This window comes from Camelus bactrianus, chromosome 3 (assembly GCF_048773025.1).
Source record: "Camelus bactrianus isolate YW-2024 breed Bactrian camel chromosome 3, ASM4877302v1, whole genome shotgun sequence".
Taxonomy (NCBI): domain Eukaryota; kingdom Metazoa; phylum Chordata; class Mammalia; order Artiodactyla; family Camelidae; genus Camelus; species Camelus bactrianus.
In genome coordinates, this window is record NC_133541.1 from 66875564 (window position 1) to 66889633 (window position 14070).

Sequence of the window (14070 nt, forward strand, 5' to 3'; positions counted from 1 at the left end):
CATTGATGTGGTGATAGTTATACAACAGGCAGTTAGAAATTTGGGTCCCATGTTCAAGATGGCAGATAGGGATAGAGATGTATATTTGGGAACCCATATACAGATATGGGAATAGATAAGGCTGATCAGGGAGTATGTAACTCTGATGAACATGGCCTCTGAAGGTGGAAAGAAGAGGAGTAAGACCTACTCAAGGATTTCAAGAGATAGAATGGGAATCTAAAGACTGAGAAAACTAGTGTCATGGAACTCAAAGCTGCAAAGGAGGAAGATGGTGGTCAAGACAGTGAAATGCTGCATAAAAATGAGTTGAGTGAAGGCTGAGGGTGACTTGGTCTCACAGTTAGGAATTCATTGGTGGTGTACAGAAGTTCTTTTGACTTAGGCCAAGATCATGACCCATTTAGGGTGAATAGTAACATACCCTACACTTCTTAGCCTCTACCCAATAAACAGCTTTCATCCCTTTGTCCCTACCCAGTCCTCAACTTCCTTTCTCTTAACCCTCCCAGTGTCCCCTTTCAAGACTAGGTTACCATACACTTCCTAATAACAAACCCTGCCCCAAATCTGTGCCTCATTTTAATCTCAGTCCCCAGCTATGCCTTTCCCAGCTTCAGTGTTCTGTCCACTGCCACATTCTTCTCCTTTTCTGGTCTTATCCTTTCTCTGTTCTCTTTGGTGTTTCTTCAATTGCAGGGTCACTAATCTAGCACCCTGTATCAGTCCCTAGGCCCAGACTGTTTTCTCAATTTCCTTTTCCTAGATTACTTCCCATTCTTCAGTGGAGCTGATGCCAGTACTTCCTGTACCAGAGCCCTCACCTGCACCTACCATTTTCCTGGCACTAGGGCTGGCCTCAGTCCTTGGAGATTTTGCTGGCCTGCCTCTCCCCTGCTTTGCCTGTCTTTCTCATTTCGAGTCCCTTCTCTCACTTTGGATGCTATGTTTCCTCTCTGAACTATGTACTTTTTCCTTATCTGCTAATTGAAAAAAAAAAAAAAGGATGTCTAAAGAAATTCCTTATCTTTCAGAGGCAAATAGTGAAGTATTTATTGATGCAGTGATACGATTACTAGAATTTGATTCAAAATATTTGGGATGGGGGCTAGCAAGGGTAGATATAAATAGAGAAGTGACCCTCTATAAATTGATAATTGTTGAAGCTGATGAGTACATACAGGCTTCTTATATTATTCTCTATTTTGTTTACATTTAAAATTTCCCATGAAAGTGTTCTAATGAAAAAAGTTTAAATGTATGTAAGTAAATAAAATGAATTGCTAATAAATAAAACTATTAAGTAATACTAGTCCAGATATGGCCAAAATATGATATGGCAAAAACCATGAAGGTGAAATTGGAATGCCTAAAGTGGGGAAGACACTAAGATAATAGAGAAGGAGCTCAGAATGAGTGGGGGTATCGAGCATCAGAGCATTCGAGGAAAGAAGTCTCAGCAATTCCATCATCTGGACTTGACCCTCTTGGTGAAGGAATCCATATGCTCTCCAGGGTGTGAGGGGGTAGGGAGCAGGCAGGACTTGGGTGAAGAATTTTGAGACAGCCATTGTGGGGAAGGGGAAGGGAGCCAGCTAGAGAAAAGCTGCAGCGGAGGTTGGAGAACTCGAGTCTGTGGTAGGGCTGCTCACCCACATCTGAGCAGTCCGAAGAGTCTTCTAGGGGACTTGGGGGACCCTCATGAGTGCTTCAGGTTTTCTGCAAAACAAGAGAAGTCTTTTCTATAAATCAGTGATGATGTAAACTGCCTGTAGAACCTATATGTCTAGAAGATCTGCTTCACATTAGGGGTTTCAGGGAAAATACTTATTGAAAAAGTTTCACTGGTAAAATGTTGGACTAAAGAAGCAGTATCTCTGGCATAGCTGTTTTCTTTCTGGTATTTTATGCACTTGTTTTGTTGTAGATGTTAGTGGAACACAATGTAAAATGATGGATAGTGAGTCCATCTCAAAGGGAGAATTTTGAAAGTAGCTGTTGCTATTTGGAGTGGCTCATCGGGGTTTATCTGCCCTCTGTTTGGTTAAGGCAGTGGTTTTCAACCTACATGCATGCACACACACATGCACACGTTCAATTTTGCATATAATTTCAAGGATTCAAAGACCAGAGATCCCAGATAAAATCCTAGTGAGTCACATGGCAAGAGATCTTAATGGGGAAGATGTCCATTTGTGTTTAGCCAACAGAAGGCTCATTTTTGCCTCTTAGAATTGATGAGCAGTATTGTCACTGAGACTGTTTCTTCTCCAGGCCTCAAATGTCAAAACTTCACCTTCTTACCTTAGACCAAGAATTTACCAAAAGTTATTCTGACTCAAAGTCTGTTATCCCTTTGATATCATATAACTAGTTAATATAGAAAACACTTGTAACAGTATAAATGTCCACATAGTACAAGTTGTACTTTGTTTTGTATTTTAAAAGTAATCTGTGTGTGCACAGACTTCTATAGGGCATCAGTAGTTGTCCTGCCATACTGAAAAGAGAGAAGGGAGGGATCTAACATTTACTGAGGACTTAGGATATATCAGGTTCTCTGTGTGTAACTTGTTTAGTCAACACAGTATTGCCATTAGACAGATATTACTTTTACTATTTGAATGATGTAAAAACTGAGGTTCAGAAAGTCTAATACATTTGCCTAAATGACAGTTAATGAGTGGCTGAGCCAGCATTGAAACCCTGGTTTCTTCTAAGTCTTTGCTTAACAGAGAACACTGGATAGTTGTTGCTTTTTGGCTACCTTGCATTCATTTCTCTCTTTTCTGGAGAGTTAGTCCCTCTGTTCCCCACCCCACTGCCCCCAAACTCTATTCTATTATGTGCCCTTAAAACTATTAATCAAGTTACCCTGCCTCTTGACACAAGCTAGGATAATCATATTTTCTTTGAGTTGTTTGAATCTTACATGGAGACACTCAAAGATTGAAAGCTTTGTTGGAACTAATTCTTTCTAGTATTAACACCATAAATGAACTAACTGTTGACTCTTGCTACCTAACTGTCCCTGCAACCCCAAGTTACCCTGTTGGTTCTCTAGGTTTCTTTTTGGTTCTCTGGGCCATTCAGTATCCTCTAATAAACTGATTTCTTTTGTAGGTTATGTAGTGCTATGGGCTGAATTGTGTCCCCTCTCTTTGTATGTTGATGCCCTGACCTTCAATGTGATGGTGTTTGGAGATGGGGCCTTTGGGAGATAATTAGGTTTCAATGAAGTTATAAAGGTGAGACTCATGGTAAGATTAGTATCTTTGTAAGAAGAGACGCCAGAGAGTTCGCTTCCTCTCTCTTTATGTCATATGAGGACACAGTGAAAAGGTTACTGTCTGCAGGCCAGGAAGAGGGTCCTCACCTGGGAACTGAATTGGCCAGCACTTTGATCTTGGACTTCCTAGACTGTGAGAAATAAATTCCTATTGTTTAAGCCACCCAGTCTGTGGTATTTTGTTATGGCAGCCCAAGCAGACTCATATGGATATTTTCTGTTGCTTGCTACCAAATTAACTACTGTACAGAATGGCTAGTGAGAAGGCATAGTTTAGCTTTTAGCACCGTGTTTCTGAAATAGGGGAGAAAGGACAGAGGTTACACCAGCAAATTTAGTGACTTACTTTCATTTATAGGAGGAAAAGTTTTGTGAATAAGGAGGGAGAGAAACTATTTATAGTGTGGGATTTGGGAATTATTTATGGGTTACACCTATTCTTACTTTCATTGTAGCTTGTGTGCACACCCCTTAATTCTAACTTGATCACAATTTGGCGCTACATGGTGATAAACCAATGCAAAATTAGAAAATGAATTTGTCTAGGATAACTTTTCCTTCAGGCTGCAGAACCGGAGAAATGAGGATTAATCCCTAAAAAGTGGTCTGCCAGAAAGAAAAGCTGTACTGAAACGGGCGCCTAAAATTTTCCTTCTTACTTGTTTGCTTTGGTATTAAAGAATGTAAGAAATTCTGACTGCAGGAATTTCTTCACTGGTTCCCAGTCCCCTCTTCCTCACACAGGTTCATCTTTTATTTTTAGAGCTTTGTTTTGATCTATATGTCTTTTAGCCCTGAGTAGTGCATTCCATGAGGTAACTGAGTTCTGAGAAATCAAGTCAGGTGAAGATGAACTGTAAGGTTTTCCTACCTCTACTGTACTTAAAAAAAAATATCTGCTTTTAAAGATGTATACCTTCCTTCCAGGATTTCTTGGCACCATCTATATTTTTCCTCTTAGTTAACAGCACAATTTGAGTTTGATGGTATCCTAGCAATCATTTAGTTCACCCTTCTTACCTTACGGAAGAGGAAATAGAGGCCTAGAGAAGTATCTAGCTTGTCAATAATTATATAGTTGGTGACTGAATAGGAATTTGAACACAGTTCTTCAGATTTCCAATTCTTTATGCATTCTCCTTCTACAAGCTGCCAACTAATTGACCAAGTCAAGAGAATAAAGGTAATTCCCATTTAACCCAAACTAAAGAAAAAATATGGAAAAGAAGAAGAAATAGAATTTTCAAAGTATTGAGTTTCACTGAGCAAAAAGGGAAGATTTTGAGCCATGTGGAGAAAAGAGGCAGAGAGGTAGTAGTGTTTTATGGAAGGATTGCTTTTAAGCCTACTGCCAGATTGCTTTATTCTCTGGGTATGTCCCTGCATGTTTATTTCACGGGTTAAATGATCCCTTCAAGGTCAATAAAACACTGTCTCATTTCCTTGTGAACAAAAATTTTAAAAAGAATTTTTCCCCCTTGGGAGTTTGTCACATTAAATCCACTTGGTTTGAGCATCTATGTTGAAAACAGGCGAAAGGGGACTGGGACCTCATCTTATTTCTCCATTTGGCTTCTTGCCTTCCTGTCTTGCAAGAAGTAACGTTGTCTGGGCACCCTGCTCCTTCCCTAGCTCTAGACTAAAAGTCTACTGTCCGTTTGGTAGCTTGTCCCTGTCTGGGCAACCACACCCTAGGTCAGGATGGTTTGTTTTCAGTATAGAGCCAGCTGTTCCAGGATTACTTTTTCAGGGTTGGAAACCACTAATTTGGACCCCAAGGCAAAAGGCTGAGAATAAAAATGTAAAGAAAAATGTCAAAGAACTTTCAGATTGTTGCCTTTCTACTTGAAACTGAGTCTATTTCAAGTGTTTTTCAGTATCCCTGCTATAAACATGTTGCTCTAAAGAACGTATGATGAAAAGTCATAAATATTAAGTGAAAACACACATCTCTCTCCTTTCCTCTAGGCAACAAAGGCAAATATTAAAAAGGAGTAGAACAGTTGAAATTTATAATCTTTGCTCTGGATAAAGAGGTATTGATAACACTAAGGGCTTGGGTTCTGGGCCTGGGCTCCCAAGTCCCTCAGTGTGTAAATAAAAGACAGTGATCAAAGTAAACATTTTGGTGAGGAAAACAACTTCAGAGCCATCCTTACCATAATGGATTGCTGAAGTTGAGTAATGAGTAGCTACAGAATTTAGAGCAGGGTTTTAGAAAGTCAGTCTCTATAGTTGTAAGCATATGCTGTGTCATGAGAATTTGCTGTACCATAAGAATATTCAGTGACTTCTTTAAAACAAAGAAAAAGGAAAGTGATAAATATCAAGTTCAATCATTGAAGCTTGTATTTTGTAAAATTGGCTATTTCCCCCCTTATACTTAGATTATAATAAACCCTCAAATCATAAATCTATGTGATTTTTCATAAAGGTCAACAACAATATAAACAAATATTTAAAATTAATTCATAATCACATTTGCCCATTCAATGAAACATATTTTTGTATAATAGTTTCTATTGTTCTTTCCATAGGCCTGTGCATTTTATAATATTTACAACCACACTATTTTATATTACGCTTTTTACACATAGCATTCTGCATCTCAACATTAACATTTCCAATTTTTATATCATATTAATGATTACTGTTTTAAATGATTGTATAATATTTAATATTATCTATCTTAATTTGCTAATCTCTACTATTGGCCACTAGATAGCTTTTAACTTATTAAATTACATTTTAGAAATAAAGATGTATATACTATAGATAACATTGCATTGAGGATCTTCATGTTTATAGATATGTATTTTATTAGTATTGAATTATTTTCTCATAATTAAATTCCCCCAAATGGTATCAAGGTTAAAGATTATGAACATCTTTATGGTTTTTGCTGTACATCAACATGACATGTTGCTTTCTAAAGTTTTCATACAGTATGACCATATGACATCCTCTAGCCTGTTATGTATATTGGATATTATCATTTGTTTTAATTTGCATTTCTTTGATTATTAGTGGAATGAACATTTTCCTTTGTGGATTTTGTTTTATTGTTTTTGCTAGTTGTATTTATCTGGGTATGCATTGTCTATGATAGTTCAACAGCTTATTTCTTCCTGTTTAATAATTTCCCTGAGGAGCAGTACACGTTGATCTCTGGACACTTGATTGTCTGTTCTAAAGTGATCTTCAGGCCAGGAGCATTAGAACAGTTTTTTCTTAGGTGAGACTGGTCTGAAACCATTGCACTACATTTTAGCCGAAATAACTATTTGTACCATGAGGAAACTATTCCACTTTATCACTGTGTCCTCAGAGAGAGAGAGTCCTCTCTGGTAGACCTTCTTATACAGGCATTACTCTTACCAGAGAGCTCCACTCTTACAACCTCATCTAACCCTATGTACCTCCCAAAGGCTCCATTTCCAAATATGACTGCATTGGAGGTTCCAACTTTAACACGTGAGTTTTGGGAAGACACACGCATTCAGTCCATGACACTCCTCTTCTCCCTCAGGTCACTCCAACACCTCTACCAAAGTACACATCCTCATAATTAAGGGGGACTTGATGAGTGTTAAAGACAGAAGTTACATTTCATGAACACTTGATCGGGCTTTAAAAAATCTAAGCAGTAGATATGGAACAAAATGAAACAAACAAAAGAAAAGCATGGAAAGATAGTAGTTGAAGCATTTTATGTCAGGGCCAGCCTCTAAGCATGATTTGTCTTGTGGGTATTGATGGTGGCATGTGGTTTTAAGAGATCTTTTGGAAGAATATTTTCATGTCTTGTAACTCAAGCATTCTGAAACTTGAGTCTCTGTCATGAATGATAGAGATGGAACTTCATAATACAGGGATTTTAGCAGCGCTAGGAATTACCTCCTTGGTGCCGTCTCTTCTCCCCTCCCCTTCTCTCCCTTCCCTTCATGTCATTCTGTACCCACGTCCCTTGCCCTAAGCGCCCACATACCAACTGGCATCGGGCTAGTTACACATCTGGTTATTTCTTTATTTTCTTTTGTGAGTCAGAAATGAATCAATATCCTGGCAAGGAGTTAAGAAGGCTGGTCTTTTCAAAGAGCTGTTTTGTAGGTAAATACAAACATAATAATTTAAGTGTTTAAAAACTTAAGCTTGAAGAGTTATTTTAGGGTTAAAAAAATCCCATTATTGATAACTTAAAAAATGCAATTAGTTCGTAGAATTTGAATAAATCTTATTTGCACATGGTAAAAATGCAAGCATTACAAAAAGGTGTGCAGTGAAAAACAAATTTTCTTCCCATCCTGCAATCCCAGTTCCTTTGTCTCTCTTCTTCTCCTCATAGATAATCACTACTAATTTCTTACTAACGCCCTATGGAAACACTCAGTCTACAATCAAACTTAAATATTATTTATATAGCCTGCCTTTAAAAACCCAAATAGGAAATAACTATGCGCACCTTGGTTTTCCTCTAATTTTTTTTTACCTTTAGCTTAATGATATCTTGTTTCTTGGAGATTGGTCCATATCAGCGCATATAACTTCCTCCCATTCGTTTTACTGGCTGTATGGTAAGGATATGCTGTCATTTATTAAATTAGCTTTTTATTAATAGGTATTTAGATTATTTCTAGTCTTTAAAAAAGGAAACCCTACTGCAATGAAAAGGCTTATATGTATGTATTTGTGCATTTGTGCAAGTATATTTATTAATATACTTGCATGCTGAAAAACAGCATAAAGAGAAATGTGGTATTATAGTGGTTAAAAGCATGGATATTAGAGTTTTACTGTCCACCACCTGCCTAGGGACACGTTACTTACCTTTCTGTTTGTCAGTTTCCCCATCTATAAAATTGGTATAAATATTAGTATAATAATAGTACATACTTTGAAGATATGAACATTAAGGGAGCTAATACAAGTACAGCATTCATCAGCATATAATATGTTCTCCATAAATTACCTTATTGGGTAATTTCCTAGAAGCCAGGACCTTATCTTTTAGAAGCATCAGTGCTGTTACTGGAGAATAATTTTTTTTTTTTCCTTTTGGCTCCAAAAAGACGTTTGAGAGGGTAAATTGAGAGTAGGAGTTTCGGCTGTAGGTAGAAGTGGAAGTCTGACTTTAGTCTCATTTGTTTTTGAACATTGGATTAAAAGTCATCATTTGAGGCCTCAATGTCCTTGTCAGTTATATACAGGGATTAGATTAGATGATTCCTAAAGTAACTTCCAGCTCAAACAGTTATGTCTATGCTTGTTCCATTCTCAAAATGAGATGTGATTTATATGGCTTAGACAATTGTGAGACATAAATTAAAATCTTGACTCATGTAATGGTGTCACTTTGCACATGTTGTTCCTTCTGTGAGGAATGGCCTTCCCCCTTGTCTGACTGTGTGTGTGTAGCCAAACCCTGACTTACCCACATAGACTTAGCTCTGGCTGGGCCTTCGCTGTGAAGCCTCCGCTGGGAGCCCCAGTTCAGTTGGGCCCTCTCTCCCTTGGAGCAGTCTGAGCCTCTGTGTCATGTGATAGAAGGAGAGTTTTCAGTTATTACCCGAGAGTTTTTATTTGTCACCCCACACCCAGCTTTGGTGGGGCATCTTTGATGCATCAAGGAGGATGAGATGACACAGTCTTTTCTTGGTTTTTAAGTTTCAAAAGTCTGGGCCCTTCAGGGAATAAGAAGGTGCATTTACACAGATGAACCAGGAGAAGACATGCTGAGCATGTAAAGTTCCTATGTTCCAGAAGAGAGAAAGTGCTCTGGACAGGAAGGAGCAAGGGATGAGTAGATGCTGTGGGCCTGTGACAGAGGACCTGTGATGTTCTCTGCCTGGTCCTTCCCCCGAGCCCAGCACAGAAATAAGGAGAGTGACAGAAATCCCCCAGGTTTATGCAGAATCTGAGCACAAGAAACAGTACCATGTTTCCTTTCTCGGATGGAGCCCAGCGAGGTGGGAAGAACCCAGAGCAGCACAGGGTACCCAGGTGCATAGGCCTGAGGGAGCTTGCAGAGGTTCCACAGAGAGCAGCATGTCATGAGAGCAGAGGGTGACATCTGTGCTCCGAGGGGGGCATGGGGGTGGTGAAGGGCTGAGGGTGGTCCTCTTGAGTTTCCTGGAGCCCAGTGTGGTATGGGAGCCACAGAATGGTCCCATGTACTGTAAAGGGGCAAGAGAGTTAAAGAGAGGCCCCAAAGTACTTCAGTTAGGGGACATGAACAGAATCAGCAGTGACCGATACGGACCAATGCCTGAAGATCAGATGGAAGACGTTTCAGTAAATACCTGGATGTGATGTTCACCCACTCCCAACTTGACCCAGAGAAATAGGGGGATCCCAATTTGACTGAGATTCAGTTTCCATAACCTAGAGAAATAGGTATTCCAAGGGAGAACTTAAGTTTATTCAATTTAAAAAAATTTTATTAATGATTCCTAGGACCTCTAATACTTTTCTATTGCATCATAAATATTTGATTCATTACCTGCTTCTCTGGATCATAGGCTCTTTGAGGGAAGGCACTACATCTGTATTTTCTATTTTATTTGTTCCTGTGCTTTTCAAGTGCTGACCCAGAGGAGGACTGTAGCAAGCTTTCTGGATGAGTAAATGAACATTTACTGCATGGCTGTTCTCTGCCTCCGCCTATCCTAGGTGCCTTCACAGCCCATGAACTAGGCGTTGTCATCTCCATTTTGCAGTTGAGAACACTAAGTGAGGCACAGGGAAGTGATATAACCCATTCATGGGCAGTCGGAGGCAGACTGTCATTCACACTCGAGGTCCTCTGACACCAGACTGCTTTCCTAGGTAAAAATGATTCTTTTCCCTTACTGTCTGATTAACTATGGAATGCTGATGAAAATTAGTTTTTCACTTATTGTAGTAAATTTTTACACTTTCTTGCTTTATTACTTTTAAAATAAAGCAGAGTGTTTTGCTCATTTTATTTTTCTTATTGATTACACATCAGAAAAGAGTACCTATTGCCGTATGACCATGATACTACAAGCACGATAAAGGTACAGAGAAACTTTAATATTCTTGCTAACACTGCCCTGTTTATTTATAGAAGAAATATATGTTCTTTGTAGATGATATGTAAAATTAGAAAAGTACAAGAAGTTAAAATTCACTTATAATTCCACTTCCTACAGATACCCACTATTAACTTTCACTTGTATTTCACCCTGATTTAAGAAAGTTAGAAAATTGATACAAACACTTTGTTTATGTGTTATTATATCAAGAATGTTCTCCATAGTGCAGAGTGTTTAATGGTCATGGAAGCGAATCTAGATTGTAGTGCTCAATGGGAGAAGTTTTTGGAGTTAGGATTTCACAGGTAAACTGAGATACCTAATATGCAAATTCTTGCTTTAGATACACTTCCAGAAAACTTTTAAAATTTCAAGGAAAGGAATAATGTACATTTCATCCAGTAAGACTATCATGACTATAATAAACTTTAACTGCAATTTGAAATATGGGAAGAGGATGAAAATCACCTACAGCATGATTTATAAATGGCTTAAGAATCTTACTGGAGAGAGGAGCGGCCTCATGTCTGGGAGTGATTTGACCACTTGACCTCAGTGTACCATCCATGACCATGGGTAGATTTGTCATTTCATCTGTTTTCCTGAACCAGAGACACAGGTTAGCAAGTCAGTCATGGGGCACAAGAATGATTGAACAAGTGTAGCAACATTTCTCTCCCACTCCAGAGGCAGTGAAACACTAGACTACAACAAGGACAAGGACAATGAGTAAAAGTTTAGCATTAGATTTACATTTCAAACTTTCTAGAGAATTAACATGTCTGTTTCAGGCCAATTAAAGAAGAAAGGTACCTTCCATTCAAAGCATTAGAATTTTCTCAGTGTGAATGGAAACTGCTGTAGAGTTGTTTTGGCTTGTTTCCATGGTGTTTAAGAAAGAAGGAGGCCTGGAGGGCACTCTAAATTGACTTGATGTTTTTAGGTTTTTGACATGTGGGGCTAATCTTATTTCCATGTCAATGTACCCTGTCAGCTGCTGCAGATTAAAATATGATTAGCCCTTCCCTTTAATTGGCCACGTGATAAACCCATCATCCCCAAACCATGGCTTGGTGGTTCAGAGCACAGACTTGGAACCAGACTGCCTGCATTTGAATCCTAATTTTGCTCTTTATGGGCTTTGAGAGTTGGGACAATCTACTCAAGATCTTTATGCTTCATTTTCCTATTGTTCTTATCTCAGGAGGAGTTTCATAAGGATTAAATGAGATAAAATGTGTAAAGCACTTTGAATAATGCCTGGTACAGAGTAAGAACTATAAAAGTATTAAATAGAAAGTAATATAGGGCTGGGGGTGGGAAGGGACAGACTGGGATTTCAAAATGTAGAATAGATAAACAAGATTATACTGTATAGCACAGGGAAATATATACAAGTTCTTATAGTTGCTCGCAGTGAAAAAAATGTGACAATGAATATATATATGTTCATGTATAACTGAAAAATTCTGCTCTACACTGGAATTTGACACAACATTGTAAAATGACTATAACTCAATTAAAAACAATGTTAGGAAAAAAAGTAATATAATTAGGCTCCCCATTTGTGACTACTGGTGACCAGAGGTAAAACCACTGACTGGGAGTGGGCTAATGACATGGCTGACTTTGAAATCTCGTAATGACAAAAAAAGTGCCAGTGTTTTTGTGGCAGAGTGGGTGGGTGGTTAGGCAAGAAATAGGTAAGAAGTACCACAAGAGTCTTCAGGCCGACTGGGTTGCTTCACTAGACATGATCTGTTGGGGCTGGCCTGGGAAATGAATGAGAAAACTGGGTTACTTTAGGAACCGAATGCATATTTGAAAGGGAAATTGTGATTTCTCAGATTACTTACCTGGACTGTGGGTGCGGTCAACTGAATCTGGAAATAGATTGAAGGTATCCAAGGTTATTCCTTGCTAGGCTTTTAGATAAATCAGATAGAATTTTAATCTTCAGTTCACTGTTTCTGTCAGTTCGCATTTGTTGGCTGCTATCACATATGCCACTTCTGGCTAACTGAATCAGAGAAGTAATTTATTGGAAGCGAGGGCATCTCAAACAAGAGGAAAGGCAAGGCAAGAGATTTAGAAGGGCCAGGAATTATGGCCACTGAGGGTCTGGAAAGCAGGGACTGCTGGCTGGTCACTTCAGGGTCAATCAGCCACTTGTCCGTTGTTCATATTCCAGAGACAGCAATCTAATCAGCCTTGCTTGTGCCAGGTAGCCACCCTTGGCTAGAGGGCAGGGCATCTAAATTGGCAGTCACACTTGACTGTATCTGTTGGAGCAGTTCCTCCAAAGCAAAAGAAGGATGATAGTACCAGAAGGAAGAAGAAAGAAAGCAGAGTGGACAAAAACAACAAATGTCTATGCACTATCCTATATTGCTTCAAGCAGCTGATGCAGAAGACAAAGGGCATAAGGAAGTGAGGAGACCTTGGACAATATGATTTTTAATCTTTCTCTTCTATTTCAATTGCCTTCTTCTCTGAATTTGCATCTAGACTGCAAAGCTTAGGCTCACACCAGAAGAAATCCTCAGATTCTTGTAGAATTATCTCCTGATCCTACCATAATCTGATTTAAAGAAAACAGCTTAAAACACTTTATGAATTTTTATTAAAATGGTGGTGGTTGTTCTTCCATTAGATACTTACTGGGTGTTTACTATCTATCAATAAAAAACAAATAGCTCTGTCTCCTGCCTTTCAGGAATTTATAGTCAGGGAAGCAAGGCAGACAAATAAATTACATAAATACAATGTAGTGTGGAGAACAGTATAATAGAGAATAAAAAAAAAAGACTCAGATACATCTGCCTAGGGGTTTCAGTAGAGGTGGCACTTGAACTTGGCTTTGACAACTGAATGAGCATTTATAATTTTAAATTGATGCATTCAGAATAAAAACAAAACTGACTCCAAACTATAAATATTATTCACATTGCTGTCAATGGCACCAGTTTCATCTCTTGGCAGCATAAATTCTGTTCTTTGGGTTTCTAAGGTTAAGAAGTGAACTCATCAAAATAAAGTCAAAGACTGAGGAACAAATAAACTATAACATTCCTAAACTATAACAATTTATAAATAAAGTACCGTTCCTACAAATTGTAGTTTCATGGGTCAGGGGAGCGTATAGCTCAGTGGTAGAGTACATGCTTAATATGTACGAGGTCCTGGGTTCAATCCCCAGTACCACCATTGAAAATAAATAAATAAACCTAATTTCCACCCCCCTCCAAAGAAAAGCTTAAAAAATTGTAGTTTCATGAACTTTACTAAATATAAAATGTGCCAGGTCCTTCCAAGACTTCTGGAACCCCTTTAGCAGCTGTCACTCATTGACTGGGCAGCTTGAAGGTCAGAGCTTCTCCTGGATCAGGTAGGGGTGTTGGGTCAGCTACTGACTTTTTAGTATAGGGGCTACTTATGCATTTAACATTTGTATCTTGGCTAGAACTCATCTGTAGTATGTCTTTGGGTTAGCAATGTGTCTGGATTTCAATCTTCTGTAGAAACTGAAATTAGAGTCAGGAATATAGTGGTAAGAAAGAACTCAGAATTTGCAAGGCTAAGAAGAATCTCATCACAAAATAAGCCTCACTGATTAGCAGATTATTTTTAATTAGTAAAACTATTGTCAGGATTTTTTATAATGGGAATGTGTTTTCCTGTGCCAAATGAATATTCCTAAGGTGTTGGAAAATATTTTTTTCTCTT

General features: G+C 38.5%; 1 non-coding gene across 1 annotated transcript; it reads left to right on the forward strand.

Annotated features, from left to right (window-relative positions):
- The first annotated feature begins 13476 nt into the window (after nucleotides 1-13476).
- On the forward strand, nucleotides 13477-13551 carry TRNAI-AAU (transfer RNA isoleucine (anticodon AAU)). The gene has a single exon. It is a non-coding gene; the product is annotated as a tRNA-Ile (tRNA).
- Nucleotides 13552-14070: the final 519 nt, after the last annotated feature.